The following is a 15,895-nucleotide window of genomic DNA, read 5'->3' on the forward strand; positions in this document are numbered from 1 at the left end:
TACTAAACTCTGAAGGGAGCTGACCATCAGGGGTTCTGTCACGTGGTGTAGGTAAATTACCGCACTCCCGGGGGCTGTAAACTAGTTTGGATTCGGGTGGGGCCTGGAGAGAGGGGACTTTACTCTTTTTACCTCCTGAGCGGTTTGGACACTAGAGTTGTGTGTGTGTCTCTGTCAGTCATCATGTGTGCATCGACGCCATCTTTGTTAACTTCCGGCCCACCGTGTCGTCTTCCCAGATACACGATGTGAAATTCTTGCGTTGCCAGGGGAGAGGAGCCTCCAGATCTCCTTACTAATGTTTTCCCTTGCTGGCTCTCCCTGCTGTTATCAAGAGCGGCTTGTCCGCATCAGTTTCCCTGTGGCTTTTGTGGAATGTGCTGCTGGGAACTGCAGCTGTTCCTTCTCCAGCTCAGCCCAGGTTTGCTTCCCTGAAGGACTGGCATGGAGGCAAACTATTTGCAGTTGCCCCTGACGCTGGCAGCTCTTCAGCCCCGAGAAAGAACAGCCCAGAGTTCCCGTCCTTTGTCACTTGTGAGTGTGTCTCACTTTCCTGCCTTCTCTCTTCCCATCTCAGTTTTCAGGGAAAATTGGACAAAAACAAAATCACTTCTGTCGTGGCCCACCAGGAAAAGGAAGCATACTGCTCCATGAGAGGAGCACTTGGCTAAAACACAGAAGGAACAGGGTTGCTTTTCGGATCCATTAGGGGACGTGAAGAAGCAGGGCCCGGGCAGCAAAGTCTTTAAAGAAAATTGACCAATCTAGGTTGAGAACTTTCCGTTTAGCCGGGAACAAGCCCAGGCTGGTCTGGGAGCAGCTGTGGACCATGCAGGCTGAGTACCATGCAGGCTGAGTACCATGCAGGCTGTGCACCATGCAGGCTGCGTACCATGCAGGCTGTGCACCATGCAGGCTGCGTACCATGCAGGCTATGCACCATGCAGGCTGCGCACCATGCAGGCTGTGCACCATGCAGGCTGCGCACCATGCAGGCTGTGCACCTATGCCGGGGATCCAGGGTGGTTGGTGGGACTCAAAAGTTGGTACTGGGAAAGTTAGAACATCTTGGTGGGAAATGATTTCTTAGTAAGATTAAGATAGGTGTACACTGATTTCTGATGTAAAAACACACACTAAAAGGAAAATAATGGTTCAATGTGGTTTTATAGTTAGGTCAGGGAACAAGGTAGAAAAGCAGAGACCGTAAAAAGAAGGAGAGAACATTTGGGTTTCTAGATGGTCAAAACCCAAGAGCTGCCCAAAGAAAAAGACTGGCAGATGTCCTAAATGCCTAGAACGGCGGCGGCTGGCATGTAGTAGGCGATTGTGAAATAGTTACTAAGTTAAAGACAGAAAAACCATACAGGGGGCAAGACAAAGAAAAGAAAATGGAGGTGTGAACAGATGTTGAAAGCAAGAAAAACATGGAGTCAAGCAAGTTGTAGAAGTGTACAGACACACCAGCCAGGCGTGAGCACATGCCTGTAATCCCAGTGCTTATAAGGCCAAGGCATGAGAGTGATTCCAAGGCCAACATAAGCTACACAGTGAAACTTTATATAAAAACAAAACAGAATAGAACAAAACAACCAAAATGGCATCTACCCACCTGCCCATCCACCATCAAATCAACCAAACCAAACCAAACCAAACCAAACCAAACCCAAGGGTTGGTTATGTAGCTAAGTGGTAGAGTGCTTTGTCTAGCATGTGAAAGGTTCTGAGGTTGATCCCCAGCTCTGTATATGTACCTCTGTGTGTGTGCGTGCGTGCATGTATGCGTGCATGCATGCGTGCGTGCGTGTGTGTGTGTGTGTGTGTGTGTGATGTATGTGTATGTCTGTGCATATGCCTATGTATGTGTGTGCCTGTGTGTATGTAAATGTGTTTGTGTGTATGTGTGTGTGTACATGTGCTTGTGTGTGTACATGTGCTTGTGAGTGTGTACATGTACTTGTGAGTGTGTACATGTGCTTGTGTGTCTGTGTGTGTGTTTCATTACATAGGTAAAGAAGGAACTGCGTCAGGAAGCCTGTAATTGAGGACTGTGCTGAGGTTTTGGGCAAACAATTCTTTGTACTGTGTCTTGGGCCCTCTGCTGGGTACGTGATGTGGCCCAGGGAAAGTCTTTCAACCTTCTTGTGTTTAATTGGGTTTTTGAAAAACAAGGGTTTTGAAAGGAGATCTGAGATGATATTGCAAAAACACTAAGACCTGACGGAGTCATCAGGTGGCCCTTGAGACTTTTGCTATATGAGTCTATTTAATAGATATGTTTGAAACATTTTAAAAGAAGGGGCAAGGAGAGGAGGAGAAATGAGGAGAGAGGAGAAGAAGGGAGGAGAAGAGAGAATGGGGTAATAAGGCCTTTTGTTTGCTTTGCTGGTGCTGGGTTCAACTGTGGGCCCTCTTGCTAACAGATGAGCATCCCACCAGCTGAGCTCTATTCCCTAGCCTTGAAACTTTTCATAATAAATCAAAATCTCAAGAAAAATAATGAAATGGTTAATGACTGAGACTGGTCGCAGCTAGGTCTCTTTGCTCCATGTAGTCACTGGGGCTAAAGCTGTCAAGACACTGGAACAGATTGGTTTTGGAGGCCAGAGGCAGGGGGTGAGTTCACCCCGAGGCTGGCTGCACACAGCTCCGAAGGATGGCCGGGCACGATGGAATTATGATGCAGCAGGAGCTAGTCAATCTTATTAGTGTTGGGGGATGCTTACAGAAGTACTCAAAGACCAAAGGCGGTTTGCTCCTTATAGAGTTGGGGCTTTGGAAGGTGCAATGGGGAGGCCTTAGGAGAGGGAGGCATGGACGAAATGGGAAGCAGAGCCTGGCCAGCAGAGGGGGCGGTGGGCAGCCGGTGGCAGGGTTGGGGGCTTTGGTTTGCAGGGAAAGAAGAGGAGGCTTGGATGGAAGCCCAGATGGCGGGTGTGGCGAGGAGAACAGCTGAATGGTTGACTTGCCCAGCCCCAGCACTCCTTTGCCCTGGAATGTTGGCTTGTTGGCCTCTGTAGAGTTCTTTTTCCTCCAGGTGCTGAGCCCAGTTGTTTAGGGCAGCCTCTGTGGGGTGGGTCACAGAGACCAGAGGAAGGGCAGAGGAGAGAGCTAGTCAGAGAGAGAGAGAGAGCCATCTCTACCAAGTACACTTATTTTTCTTGGCATCTGGCAGGTGCACTAGATGAAATGTAACCAAAGGTCCAGGCAAGGCAAGCGGCGGGTTCCCTCAATGGCTTCCACCACCCACAGCGTCCTCCTTTGTGGAGGGCATTTCTTCCCCACATTTCCCCATCCGATGGAATGCTATTCCAGTGCTTTCTAGATAAATGACATTCCGAAGGAAAGAAGCCTCAGATGCATCTTAAAGTGTTTTCTATTGCCAGGTGGTGGTGGTGCACGCCTTTAATTCCAGCACTCGTGAGGCAGAGGCAAGCGGATCTTTGTGAGTTGGAGGCCAGCCTGGTCTACAGAGTGAGATCCAGGATAGGCTGCAAAAGCTACGCAGAGAAATCCTGTCCCGGAAAAAAAAAAAAAAAAGTGTTTTCTTTTAAATGCTGAAGTTTACTTAACCAAAGAACAGTTGGTGTTATTATCAATGTTTGCTATTTAGGTCTTGAAGGTGCCTCACTCAGGCTGCAGAGGTGGCTCAGTGCGCTGGAGTACTGCATGCAGTTGACAAAACAGTACAGCATGGCCACTTGACTTATGGTCATATGCCTTGAACAGCATAACATTATAGAGCTCATGGTCATGTGTGTGCTTGGGCACACATTATAGAGCTGGGCTCATGAGCCTGTGACTTCAGCATTGGGCACCCACATTATAGAGCTGGGCATGGGCTCATGTGCCTGTGACTTCAGCATTGGGCAGTGAAGACAGTTGGTCTCAGGGATTCATTGGCCAGCCAGTCTACCTGAAATAATGAGATTTAGGGTAAGTGAAAGACTTTGTCTTGAGGAAATAAGGTGGGGAGCAATACAGCAGGATGCCTGATATCTTCCTGTGGTCTCTGGGCCCACATGCCCATGATTTCCATTTTGGGTGGGGGATGGAACATCTCATATTATTTTGGTTTGAATGAGCTGTCCCTCATAGTCTCAGGCATTTGAATGCTTGGTCCCTGGTTGGTGGCCCTGTTTGGGGGAGGCTTAGGAGGTGTGGCCTTGCTGGTGGAAGTGTGTCACTGGGTTAAAGTCTGCCCTCTCTGTTTCCTGTTTGTGGTTGAAGATGTAAGCCCCCAGCCGCTCCAGTTGCCTCTTCTTCCTGTTGCCATGCTTGCCAGTGGTGCCGATGAAGGGCTCTCATCCCTCCGGAGCTGTAAGCCCAAAGTAAACTCTTCCACAAGTTGTCTTGATCATGAGGTTTTACTGTGGGATTAGAAAAGAAGCTAAGATGCTTATTAACTTGAAATACTACAACAGAGTAGCTGAAGGTTATATTCAGCTATTAGAAGCCAAAGACCATCTGCTTTCCTTTCTTTGGCCTGCCCCTTCAGAGCATTCTGAAGTTCTGATATTTTTTTTTTTTTTTTGCATCCAGGTTGTTAACAGTACTGCCTCCATAAGATCATCTCTTTCATAAGCTTCTTCAGCATCAGTTGCGTCCAAACATAACATGTGGGGAGGGTGGCTAAGCAGTAAAAGAGAGTTAAAGTTTGTAAGCTGGGTGTGTGTAGACGAATTTCTAAGTGGTCTTATTAAATAAAAAACACTGAGCCAAATACAAGGGTGAAAGCCTTAGAGATCAGAGAAATAGGAAAAGCCACCAGCCAACCTTACCTCACCAACTCTGCAGCTCCCAAATGCAAGCTACTTCCTGTCTACCCATGCCTTTATTGCCTTGCTGTTCTGCTCTCTCATTGGCTCTTAGCCCAGCTACCTCACTTCCTTGTCACTGCCTGTCTGTACAGACCTCCAGGTCTCTATGGTTGGTACTGGGATTAAAGGCATGTGTCACCATGCTTGGCTCTGTTCCCTAGTATGGCCTTGAACACACAGAGACCCTGCCTGCTTAATGATCAGGATTAAGGGTGTGTACTGCCTGACTTTGTTTACTTAGAATGGCTGGCCTTTTCCCCCTGATCTCCAGGCAAACTTTCTTTATCAAAGCACAAATAAAATATCACCACATTTCAGCACAAATAAAATATTACCACAGGTGTGGTGAGCAACACTTGCAACCCCAGCACCAGACAGAGGCAGGGGCTGTTTTGCATTCATGATTCTGCTAGTGTAAAATAGTGAGGCCCTGGTGAGGAAAAATGTTGAATTATATTAACAGCATGCATTATCCTAAGCATAGTAGGAGCACTCCCATTCTCCTTCCCTGTAAGAGCCCTCCTGTAAGGTGTTACCATCCCCAGCTTGCACATTTTGTAGGTGGGGAAATGGCGGGGGAGCGCAGTTGTCTGCTGAGGCTGCTCATTAGAGTAACCTGGGTAAAAATCATTGTGTTCAGACCACCATACATCAAACCAATTAAATAGAGCCTTTCGAGGTGGCACCTGGGCTGCGGGGCATTTTAAAGCCTCCCCCCACCTCCGTGATTACAAAGTGCAGCCAAGACTTTTGGAGCAGTTAATCAGCAGCACAAGGGCTCCAAACTGATGGAGTGGAGTTGTTAGGGCTTCCGTCCGGCTTTGTTAGATGTCAGAGTCTCATTTGAACTTTTCTACAGCCTTTCCAAGTATTTAAGATTTGTTTTAAAACAAATGGAAAAATAAAATAATCCAAAGCAGTTAAGATCGGTGCTTGCCTTAAAGGTAATGGTAGAAAAATGCATAAAAGGACCAATAACGAGATCCACATCAATACAGGAGCTACATAGGTTTCAATTGGAGCATCACCTTACATGTGCGGCCGCTGCTCACCCCCTTTAAAATCATACAGCTCTACCCCTGGGACAAGCTAGTTTCTTTTTTCCTTTTGCTGCTTTTCAAATCCATAAATGGGTGCTTAATTTTATCTCACAAGCGTCTGTACAGTAAGGACGATCTCCCTTTCCCCCTTTGCCCCTGTGGTGAAGTTTGGTCTCTGAGTCAGGGTTTAGGTACTCCAGACTGACCTTGTACTCACAGCCTGCCAAGGAGAACCTTGAACTCTGGGTCTTCCCGCTTCCACCTTCCAAGTGCTGGGGTTAGAGGTTTGTGCCTATAAACGTTTTCTTACACCGACAGAATATTTTAAAAGCTTGTAAAAAGAAGCAAAATAAAGTACTTTTAAAGCCAATCTAAAAGCACCAAGATAGCTCATCAAAAATGTCACTGCTTGCCATCCTTGCTGTGATCACAATCCCTGGGAGGTAGAGGGAAAAGAATCAGGGGTTCAAGGTCATCCTCCACTACATATCAACCTTGAGAAGAGCTTAGGCTACATGAGACCCTGTCTCAGAAAAAAAATACCACTAGCTAGGTCCATGCCTATACTTCTGGCACTCAAAAGACTGAGGCAGGAGGATTGTTGTGAGTTCCAGGCCAGCTTGGGCTACATAGTGAATTGAAGTCCTTCCTGAGCTAGAGAGTGTGAGACCTTGTCTCAAACAAACACATACACACAAACAAGCAAAGATTCACTAACTAGAAACATAAAAGAGATAAGCATTCCTTCTGCATATACAGCAAAGTTTGACAGGGAAAAATTAGGATTATCCTAATTGTCTGACCTCGGTGACAAGCCACTCCCAAACTCAGTGCTTAGAACATCAAACCTGGTTATTTCCTCATAAATCTGCAACTGAGCAGAACTTGCTGGCTCGGCAGGTTCTAGTCTATGGAGGGGCTGGAGTTACCTGTCACCCGCTGCCTCAGCTGGGCTTGGGAGAGCTCAGACAGTTTTCCTTGATGCTCACCACCTCTGCTGGAGGGTGGGGTGGCTTAGGGTCTGCTGACGTGCTTCTCCTTTTCTGTGGCTTCTTACCATGCAGTGAACCCCAAGAACAGGAAAACAGAGCCATGTGTCTTCTAATACTGGGTTTCAGGATGCCTCATCCAAATGTTCTATTGGTCAAGGCAAGTCACAAACCCAGTTCCCTCTCAAGGTTAGAGGAGACCGACTCTGCCTCTTGTGAGACAGAGATCCGTCTTCAGGGGTGGAGGAGTGTCTGGAGTCCTTACAGGAAATCTTACCACCGAAATCACAAATATGTGAGGTCTCCAAGAAGCTGGTTTTGCCTGCCTCTTTGAACAGCTTCTTTTTAACAGCTATTTATTGTATACCTAATATGTGCCAGGAACTGTTCCAGCCACTGTGAGTATAATAAACCAAGAAACAAAAACTGCCCATCTGGAGTCTACCTTTGAGCAGTCAGGTACAAGAAACAAAGAGAATGTAGCAAAAGACAGAGCCTGTGCCTTGAGTTCAGATGGTGCGTGACTTCCTCTGTTCCTGCTTGAAGCAAGCTGCTGTGGACATTCATGGTATTTACTTTTCATTTTCTACCTAACTTCTTTGCTTAAATGACCTGTTTATGTTGCCAGTCTGAGTGGCCCATAGGCCCAGAGATGTCTGCTGGTTGAAAATGGCCAAACAACATCTAGGTGCTTCTTATCTCGAACAGCTGCAGCACAAATCCCTTAGCTCCAGCGTTTAGCATGCTGTGCATTTCAGAGATAAACGAGTTCCAGGAGTAGAAAAGTGCAGGTTCCCAGGCAGGAGCTGTGAGCAAACATTGGTCTGTCTGTCTGCTGGGGGGACTTGGAACGTGGGATATGCAGGTTGAACGTGGCTGACACAAAGCCCTGGGTACCCCCTTCTTAATTCTGCTCTTTGTGATAATGGACTTGTGATAGGAAAAAAGTAGCTCTTGGGGTTTCTCAACTTGTTCTGATGTTTGTGAAATTCTCCACTCACCAGGCTAGCCCTCTACACAAAGCTAAGACCTGTCTGTGAGGCCTCTTGTCACGTGTCTCCTCCTCTGAAACTGAGTTCCCAGAGGACTTTGGTACTGATCACAGACATCTTTTTTTTTTCTTCCTTCCAACAAATATTCATCCATTCATTGAGCAGATAAACATTTATTTTTAAATGTTTATTTGGTTATTAAGTTAAACATTGCATGCCAGCCACTCTTCTATGGCCTTGGGATACATTTACAAAGATAATAACCAGAATCTGGGCTGGGAGATAGTTCAGTGGATAAAGTGTTTGCTCTGCCGGTGTGGGGACCCGACTTCAGATCTTAGAACCGATGTAAAGCCAGCATGGTAGCATGAAGGCAGTGCCCCTGTGGCAAGGTGGGAGTGAGAGACAAGTGAATCCCAGAAGCCTCTGGGCTAGCTAGCCTGGTGTATGAAGTGGTGAACAAGAGACCCCGTCTACAGCAAGGTGGAGAGTGGGGACAGACCCGAGCTTCTCTCAGACCTCTACAGATGTGCTCTGCTAGGTGTGCACTCACTCACACACATGCACGTTAGCATATCCCAGATGCTCACCTTTACCCCACCCCCAAGATTAAAACAACATACAAACACCAAATTTAGGGATTCTATTCTAGCAGAGGAGAACAGGAGGAAAAAAAAAAACCCAATAAATAAAAAACTTACGTAGCACGCTAAAGCTGATGAATGCCACAAAGAATCAAAAGTAAGGAAATATTAAAAAAAAATAGTTGCAAAATAGTACAACAAACCACCTTACTATTTTAGCATTCTGCTCCATTTTCTTTTGCACTCTGGTTCTCTCTGTGTGGTGTGTGTATACACATGTGTTTTGCATATTTCTGCAATCATTGAGAGTAAGCTAGAGACACTAGGCTTGCTTATCACTAATTCAGCCTAGTTTTTAAGAGTAGGGACATTCTTCCCTGGGATTATCAAAATCAAGAGACTGAGATCAGCACACGCTATTGCTTCCCACATAATCAATGCTCAAATTTAAAACAATGTTTCAGTGGTGTCTTAGGTCCATGTTCTAGCTATTGCTTCCTACAGTCAATGCTCAAATTTAAAACAATGTTTCAGTAGTGTCTTAGATCACCACTCTCCGCCTCGTTTTGAGTCCCCTTTAAACTGGAGCGATTTCTCATTTTGTCCTTTGGTTTTGTGACTTGGACTCTTTGCCTCTTGCTCTCCGCCCCTCCCCATCTTCCTTTCCCCTCCCTCTCTGCCCACTCTGTGTGTAGGCTAGAGGTTGGCACTGGATATCTTCCTTAGTCATTCTCCACCTCATTTTCCCCTTCCTTCCTTCCTTCCTTCCTTCCTTCCTTCCTTCCTTCCTTCTTTTTTTTTTCTTTTGAGACAGGGTCTCTCAATCTGGAACACATGAGTTTTGCTAGACTCTCTAGCCTGTGAGCCTGAAGGATCCAGCTTTTATTTGTTTACTCCAAAGAAAATTCTCAGTGGATCATGGTGGTACCTATCACCCACGTGCTCTAGATGCTGAGACAGGAAAATTATAAGTTCAGACTGGGCTACATAGTGAGAACCTGTCTCAAAAGAGAACAAAAAATGAAACAAACAAACAAACAAAAACCCAAAACCCCAAGCAAACAATAATAACCACAGCAATAACAGCTTAGAGAAGAAAGAGAGAAGAGAGAGAAGAGAGAGAGAGAGAGAGAGAGAGAATCTTCCTTACACTCTGTGAGCATCTCATTGTGAAATAGTTCTGTGAATAAAGTACTATTTAAAGTTTGAGCAACTTGGAGCTGAAGAGGTGACTTGGCAGTTAAGAGCACCTGTTAGAGGACTGGAATTGGGTTCTCGGAACCCACATCTGATGGGTCATAACTGTCTGTTAGTTGAGCTTTGGGGAAGTCAGATGCCCTTTATGGCCTCTATAAGTATCTGCACACATGTGCATACACTTAAATAGGCAGACAGACAGACAGACAACTTGCTAAGTGACAAATGAGGATAAAGTTATGTAATACAGGAAAAGCAAAGCTAACATTTTTGAGTGTTTGCCTCATATCAGGCCCCGAGTTATGCAAGTTGCAGGCATTTTCTCATAAATCGCCAGAACTATCCTGTAGTTGGGCCTACGATTTCTGTAGTTTTCAGATAAGGAAGCCACCCATTGTTTTTCATTTCTGTTCCTTTTTTCCCCTTTACTATGTGATCAGTTCTTTCTTAACTTTGAAAGGGAGTGAAAACTTTTCCTTTATTCTTGAGAATTTCTAATCTTCATAGCCTAAGATAGAGACAGGAAAAAGCTGTTAGTGAATGTGCAGTGACCCCCAGATGTTTCTGGGGTCCCAGGGTTTGTGGGAGGAAATTGCACAACTCATGCCTGGGCTGGAAAGGCCCTGTTGTCCTCTGTCTGCTCTGGTGCCCATGACTGCAGAGCCGGGACCACCAGGGCTCAGATAGACAGTGCTGGGACGGATGAGCTGGCCCAGGAGAAGGTCCTTGGCTAAGGCGGAAAGAACTATGGAGCTGCCCAGGCATTTTGGCAGAGACAGGAATATCTGAGGCAAGAGACAATGGAAAGAGGCAGAAAGGATCCAGCAACCGGTCTTGTAAGGCCGGAGAGCGCAGCTTGCTCATTTATCTACTGGATGGTGCTGTCTTATTAGAATGGTGGTTTATGAAGCCACACAGTTATGTGTGCTTTCACTGTGGGTGTTAAATAAACAGGGAGAAATGGTTACTCACAGGGTGGAGGCTGGAGGCTCTTTTTTAAAATTCATTTTTGGGGGATAGGGTCTCACGGTATAGTCCATCCTGGTCTCAAATTGTAGCTCCTCCTGCCTCTGCTTCCTAAGCACTGAGGTTATAGACATGCCCCACTACACCTGGCCCACCAGCTGGGTCCTGTAGAACCTCGGTATGCACGTTCACTCGGGTAGTTTCTTTTCTCACTGCTGTAGTGAGACACCAGACAGAAATGAGTTCAGAGAGGAAAGGTTTATTTTGGGTCACAGTTTCAGAGATTTAAGTCTGTCAATGGTGGGAGAAGCATAGTGGTGGAATCGCTCAGTACGTGGCCAGGGGACTGGAAGATGGCTGCTTGTCCACACGGTAGCAGGCAGGTAGTCTAAACTCCGAAGGCTTACCGGAGTGGCCGACTTCCACCAACCAAGCCCTTCCTGACCGCACCACAGTCTTCCACGCAGTGCCACGAGCCTGGGATGAAAGACTAACATACGAACCAGTGGGGAGGCATTTGGATTCGAACTATACCGTTCGTTATGCTGTGCGGCACTCCCTGGAAAAGGAGTTAAAAACGGCAGTGCCAAAGGAGCCATTGTAAGCCCCTAAGACACAGAATCAGGGTCAGGGAGTTCCTGTAGCACATGGAATGTGGAGCTAATCATCCTTGGAAAAAAAAGACAGCCCCTCACCCCTCACTGCCTGCGACAGATCCTCCCCCTTATCCGCTGCAGCACTCAGGAAAGTAGACCCTGCACCTCACCGGGGCAGCACAGTAGAGCTGACCCTGTTGGTGGAGGTGTGGGTGAGACAGCCAAGAAGTGAGCGTGGGAGACCTGTCCCCATTACTCATCTGTCTTTTTTTTTTTTTTTTTTTTTTTTTTTTTTTTTGAGACAGGGTTTCTCTGTGTAGCTTTGCGTCTTTCCTGGAACTCACTCTGTAGCCCAGGTTGGCCTCGAACTCACAGAGATCCGCCTGGCTCTGCCTCGTGCTGGGATTAAAGGCGTGCGCCACCACCGCCGGGCTACTCATCTGTCTTGTGGCAGCATGAGTGAGGGGGAGGAACACCCCCCTGCCCCGTGCCCATCAATGCCTGAGGCAGGTGGAAGAGCTGGTCCTGAGGTCCTAAGAGTGGGAGACCTGCCCCTGCCCCTCATCAGCTGCAACACTTGGCAGAGTGGCCCCTGTACCTCTCCTGGGTCCGAAGGTATAGGTGCAGGAGAACCGCCCCTGAGGATGCTAGAGCAGGAGAGCCGGCCCCGCCCTTGCTCATCTCTGCAAGTGATAGCTGGGGTAACGCCGGAGATCTGTGATTGGCTGGAGACCGGGTGGGGTGGAGTGAAGGTGGAGTGAGTGTCAGTCCTACCGACCCAGGGCTCCAGGATCTCCACGACCCAGGCAGCAACAGGAGGTTGAGGAAGAGTCCCAGTGAGGGCCCAGATTCTACGGTGTAGCAGAGACCAGGGGCCTCGCATCAGACCAATGATTTCTGTGCGATGAACACTTGCATGTAAAAATGTATGGAGAAAGGAGTTTACTGCGTGACTCACTGTGTCACACCGCAGCTTCCATGACAAGACTTCCCCTTTCTTCCCTTTCCCCCCACTTTTTCTCTTAAATTTTATTTTGTTTTATTCTGGGAGTGAGGGAGATGGGTGGGATCAGGAGGCACGATATGAAAAATACAAAGAATAAATAAAAAGAAAGTTAAAAAAAACAGGCTAAAATATGTCCTCAAGCAATCTAACAATTTAGAAATCATTGAAAAATCATTGTAAAAATTCACCCTTAAAGACAAAAGGTGCTAAAGATGAAATCTCAAAGCCTCTGCCAAACCTCTCTTTGTCTGTTCATTTGCTTTTGAGACGAGGTCCCATGCAACCCAAGCTCACCGTGAACTCCCTGTGTAGCTGAAGACAACCTTAGCTCCTGAACCTCCTGAACCTCCTGCCCCCATCTCCCAAGTACAGGGACTGTAAGCATGAGCCACTGTGCTGGCTCAAAGCCTCTCTTAGGGCTCCTTGCTTTTTTTTTTTTCCATATTAAATTTATATGGAAGAGGGAAATACATTGTAAAGAAGGCAGTCAAGCTTATTTGTTAAAGAAACATAGGAAGTTCATCTCATTACAGTTCTGGAACCCTCTAAAGCTGATTGCCTTTAGATTTCTTAGGCCACTGGTGTCCATTCTAACCCTGTGTGCAGAACACAGCTCCCAAGATAACAGCAGTGTAGCCTTGTAAAGACAATGGTCATCTGGGCACTTGGGAGGCAGAGGTAGGTAAGCTTGAGGCCAGTCTGGTCTACAGAGAGTTTCAGGCAAGTCAGAGCTACACAGCAAGACCCTGTCTCAAAACAAAACAAAAAGAAAAAGGATTCTCACGTGTGCGATTAAGGGTTATGAGATAGACGATAACCCAGGTGGGATCAAATGCCTTCACAAATGCCTTCATGAGAGAGACAGAGGGACATTAGACAGACTCCAGACAGAAGAGGAGGCCACATGTTCATAGAAGACACGTGGCCTTCTTGTCTTGGACAAGAAGAGGAAGGGGGAGCCATGCTCTCTTTCCAATTACTTAAATAAAGTCCTATATCTCGCATTTTATTTGGCAGGTGGAAAATTCAATAGTTTGTGCCAGCTCTCTTCTAGATGAAACAGGGTTAAGATGGCTTAAATTGTGCTCACTGGTCATTAGCATCAGTTTTTCTCTTGTTCTCTTCTCTTCAGGCCTCCCCGACCCCCGGCCAAGGGACCGCAACTTCACTGCTATGGTGGTAACAATGTTTCTCAATGCTGCCTCCCTCTTCTGCCTCCACGTCAGCTCTTTGTAGACATCGTACACCTTTGTTTGGCCTTCAGCTTAATCCAGGAGTCCATCATCCTGCTATGAGACGGAGTCAGCGCGGGGAAGGCCCCCCTCTTCTTGGTATTCCCAGTCATTTAATTTATGCTCCACTCTTCGAAGTTCCCTCTACATGTTTGACGTTTGGAGCACACAGCCAGAGTGAGTCACAAACTGTTTATTCTTTCTGTTACTGTTAGCTTCATAAAATCTCAGGGTGAACAGCTCTCCAGGAACTATTATAAATGAGCGTCTGGGGCAAGCAAACCATACATAAGTGTTTAGAGTGAAAATTCCAATGTTCAGAATAGGTACATCCAGTAGAGCGGCCCCCTTAAAGAACTCTGTATTTACGCCTCAGAACGCGTGTAGAGGCACTCAGTTTTAGTTGTATTATTATGATCTGACTGAAAGCAGCCACCAACCTCCTGTGTAGATCTCTCTCTATCTGTTAAATCTGTTTAACTACTATGGAAAAATATTCCACAGATGTTTATGGAAGTTTTATATGGCCTATGTGTTAGGTGGCTTCATGAAAATTATTTTAATTTTGTTAGACAATGATACTATGATTTGATGGAGACTATCTTTATTATTAGAAGGTGTGTGCTAAATGGTTTAGTGGTAACATGTCATAAAGTCTACAATTTATTTTTACATAGGTTAACAAGAGTATGTACATTGTATGTATGTAAGTTGTATGGATATATATATGTGTGTGTGTGTTGTATGTAGGCTGTGTTTGCACATGGCATGGATGGTATGCATTATATATTACATGTATGTATAATATATCTCATATATATGTATTGAATGTTGTGTGGTAGACAGGCTATACATATGTGAGGTATAAGTGTGTGTGTGTGTGTGTGTGTGTGTGTGTGTGTGTGTGTTGTGTGGTACATTTCACTCTTATTCCCTCTTCATTATTTATACTTTGAAACACAGATCAGGTATCTAGTGAGACAGGAGGAGGAGGAAAACCGCATACATCATACCCATGATCAGGTGTTAAGTAAGTAAAGAGTGATGGATATTCACTGGGATGCTGTTTCAACTTCTCTTTAAATTCAGAATAGTAAACAATAAAACGGACTTGGAAAAAGGAAGCTTAGGGCTGCTTTCCCACTAGATGGTGGCTTGAATTCCGACTTTGTCATTTACAGGCTCTGTGTCCCTGGGCAAATCATTGGATCTGCAACATCTTACCTTCTTCTGCAAAATGGTAATAATAGGAAGAAAAGTATCAAAATTGTGGTCTTCTTGTTAGGTAAAGTGAGAAAATACAAGAAAAATACTCACTATTGGTTAGAAAATGCTTAATATTCACCCAGTTTCATTATCATTGCTTTGCTCTCAGGACCTTTCTGGGTCACAAGATTTTAGGACATGATCTAGGCTGCATTCAGCTCTGAAACAGAGAAGAGTTTTCACAGTTTGCGGTGACTGAGAGTGCTGTTTGAAAGCCTTCTTTGTGGAAAGGTGGGGTTACTTCTTCAACTTCTTTTGAAACTGTAGCAGCTGTGAGTGTCCCACGGGATTTCCAGAGCTGTGGAAACACTAGGAAACTAGCTTGTTGGGAAGAAAAAAGTTCTGGACAAAAGCCAAGAGTCTTTGGTAAGACCCTAGGTCGTAAGGAACCAGTGCTGTGCTGTGGATTTGGTGTCACCTTAAAACTATGGAAAACATTTTGTTTCCTTTGAGAGCTGGACACACATAGCAAGCTTGGGAAGAGATGCTTTCTCATCTTGGCATCAGCTACCTTGTCTGGGTGTTTATTTGGTAAAGTAAGGCAAAGTCATACTTTTTCCTCAAGACACTTTGTATTTATTCTCTAGCTCAAATGTCCGTTTGTTCAGAGAATGCACACCGAGCACCTGTTACAGAAAACACCTCCGTGTGCTGCTCCAAGATCTTGCTTTGTTTCTGACCCCATGCAGCTCTTTCTCAGCCCACATAATAAATGCCTAGGGAGAAATGAAATGACAATTTTATTTCCACCTTTCAGATGTACTGGAATAAATGTAAGGTCTCCAATAAGTAGGAGTGGACTGCTTCTGTCCTTGCCGGCACAAGCCTTATGAAGGCTGTCCTGGTCTGGTGAGCAGGTTCCTAGAGCCCAGCAGCGGCAGAGCAGAATTAAATTCACCCTTTGTCAGAACTTTACATTGCTCTTCCCTTGGAGTAGGGAGGATGTGTGTGCTGCCTCGGAGCTTACGCACCTAGAAAGCAGGTATTACCGTATGGTTTTCTTGTATCAACACTTGTGACTTCACACAGACATGCACATGCACGCACACACACTGTTGTACTTTTAGTTATCAGCTCATATATTTATCCATTGTTCATGTTTTCAAATCATGTTGAAAACCTAGATGACCTCAGGATGTTCAGATGGTATCTGATGTCTGTCTGTCTGTCTTTCTTTTTTTCTTGAGAGAGGGTCTTACCATGTATC

At 45.8% G+C, this 15,895-nt stretch overlaps 1 long non-coding RNA gene across 1 annotated transcript in view; it reads left to right on the plus strand.

Annotated features, from left to right (window-relative positions):
- The window catches only part of LOC119087406, a 32,683-nt gene extending 17,930 nt beyond the window's left edge, over positions 1 to 14,753 (plus strand). The window contains exons 2-3 of the long non-coding RNA XR_005090840.1: positions 13,323 to 13,599; positions 14,604 to 14,753. This is a non-coding gene — a long non-coding RNA (uncharacterized LOC119087406). The remainder of the gene's footprint in view (positions 1 to 13,322; positions 13,600 to 14,603) is intronic.
- Positions 14,754 to 15,895: the final 1,142 nt, after the last annotated feature.

Source organism: Peromyscus leucopus, chromosome 2 (genome assembly GCF_004664715.2).
Source record: "Peromyscus leucopus breed LL Stock chromosome 2, UCI_PerLeu_2.1, whole genome shotgun sequence".
Taxonomy (NCBI): domain Eukaryota; kingdom Metazoa; phylum Chordata; class Mammalia; order Rodentia; family Cricetidae; genus Peromyscus; species Peromyscus leucopus.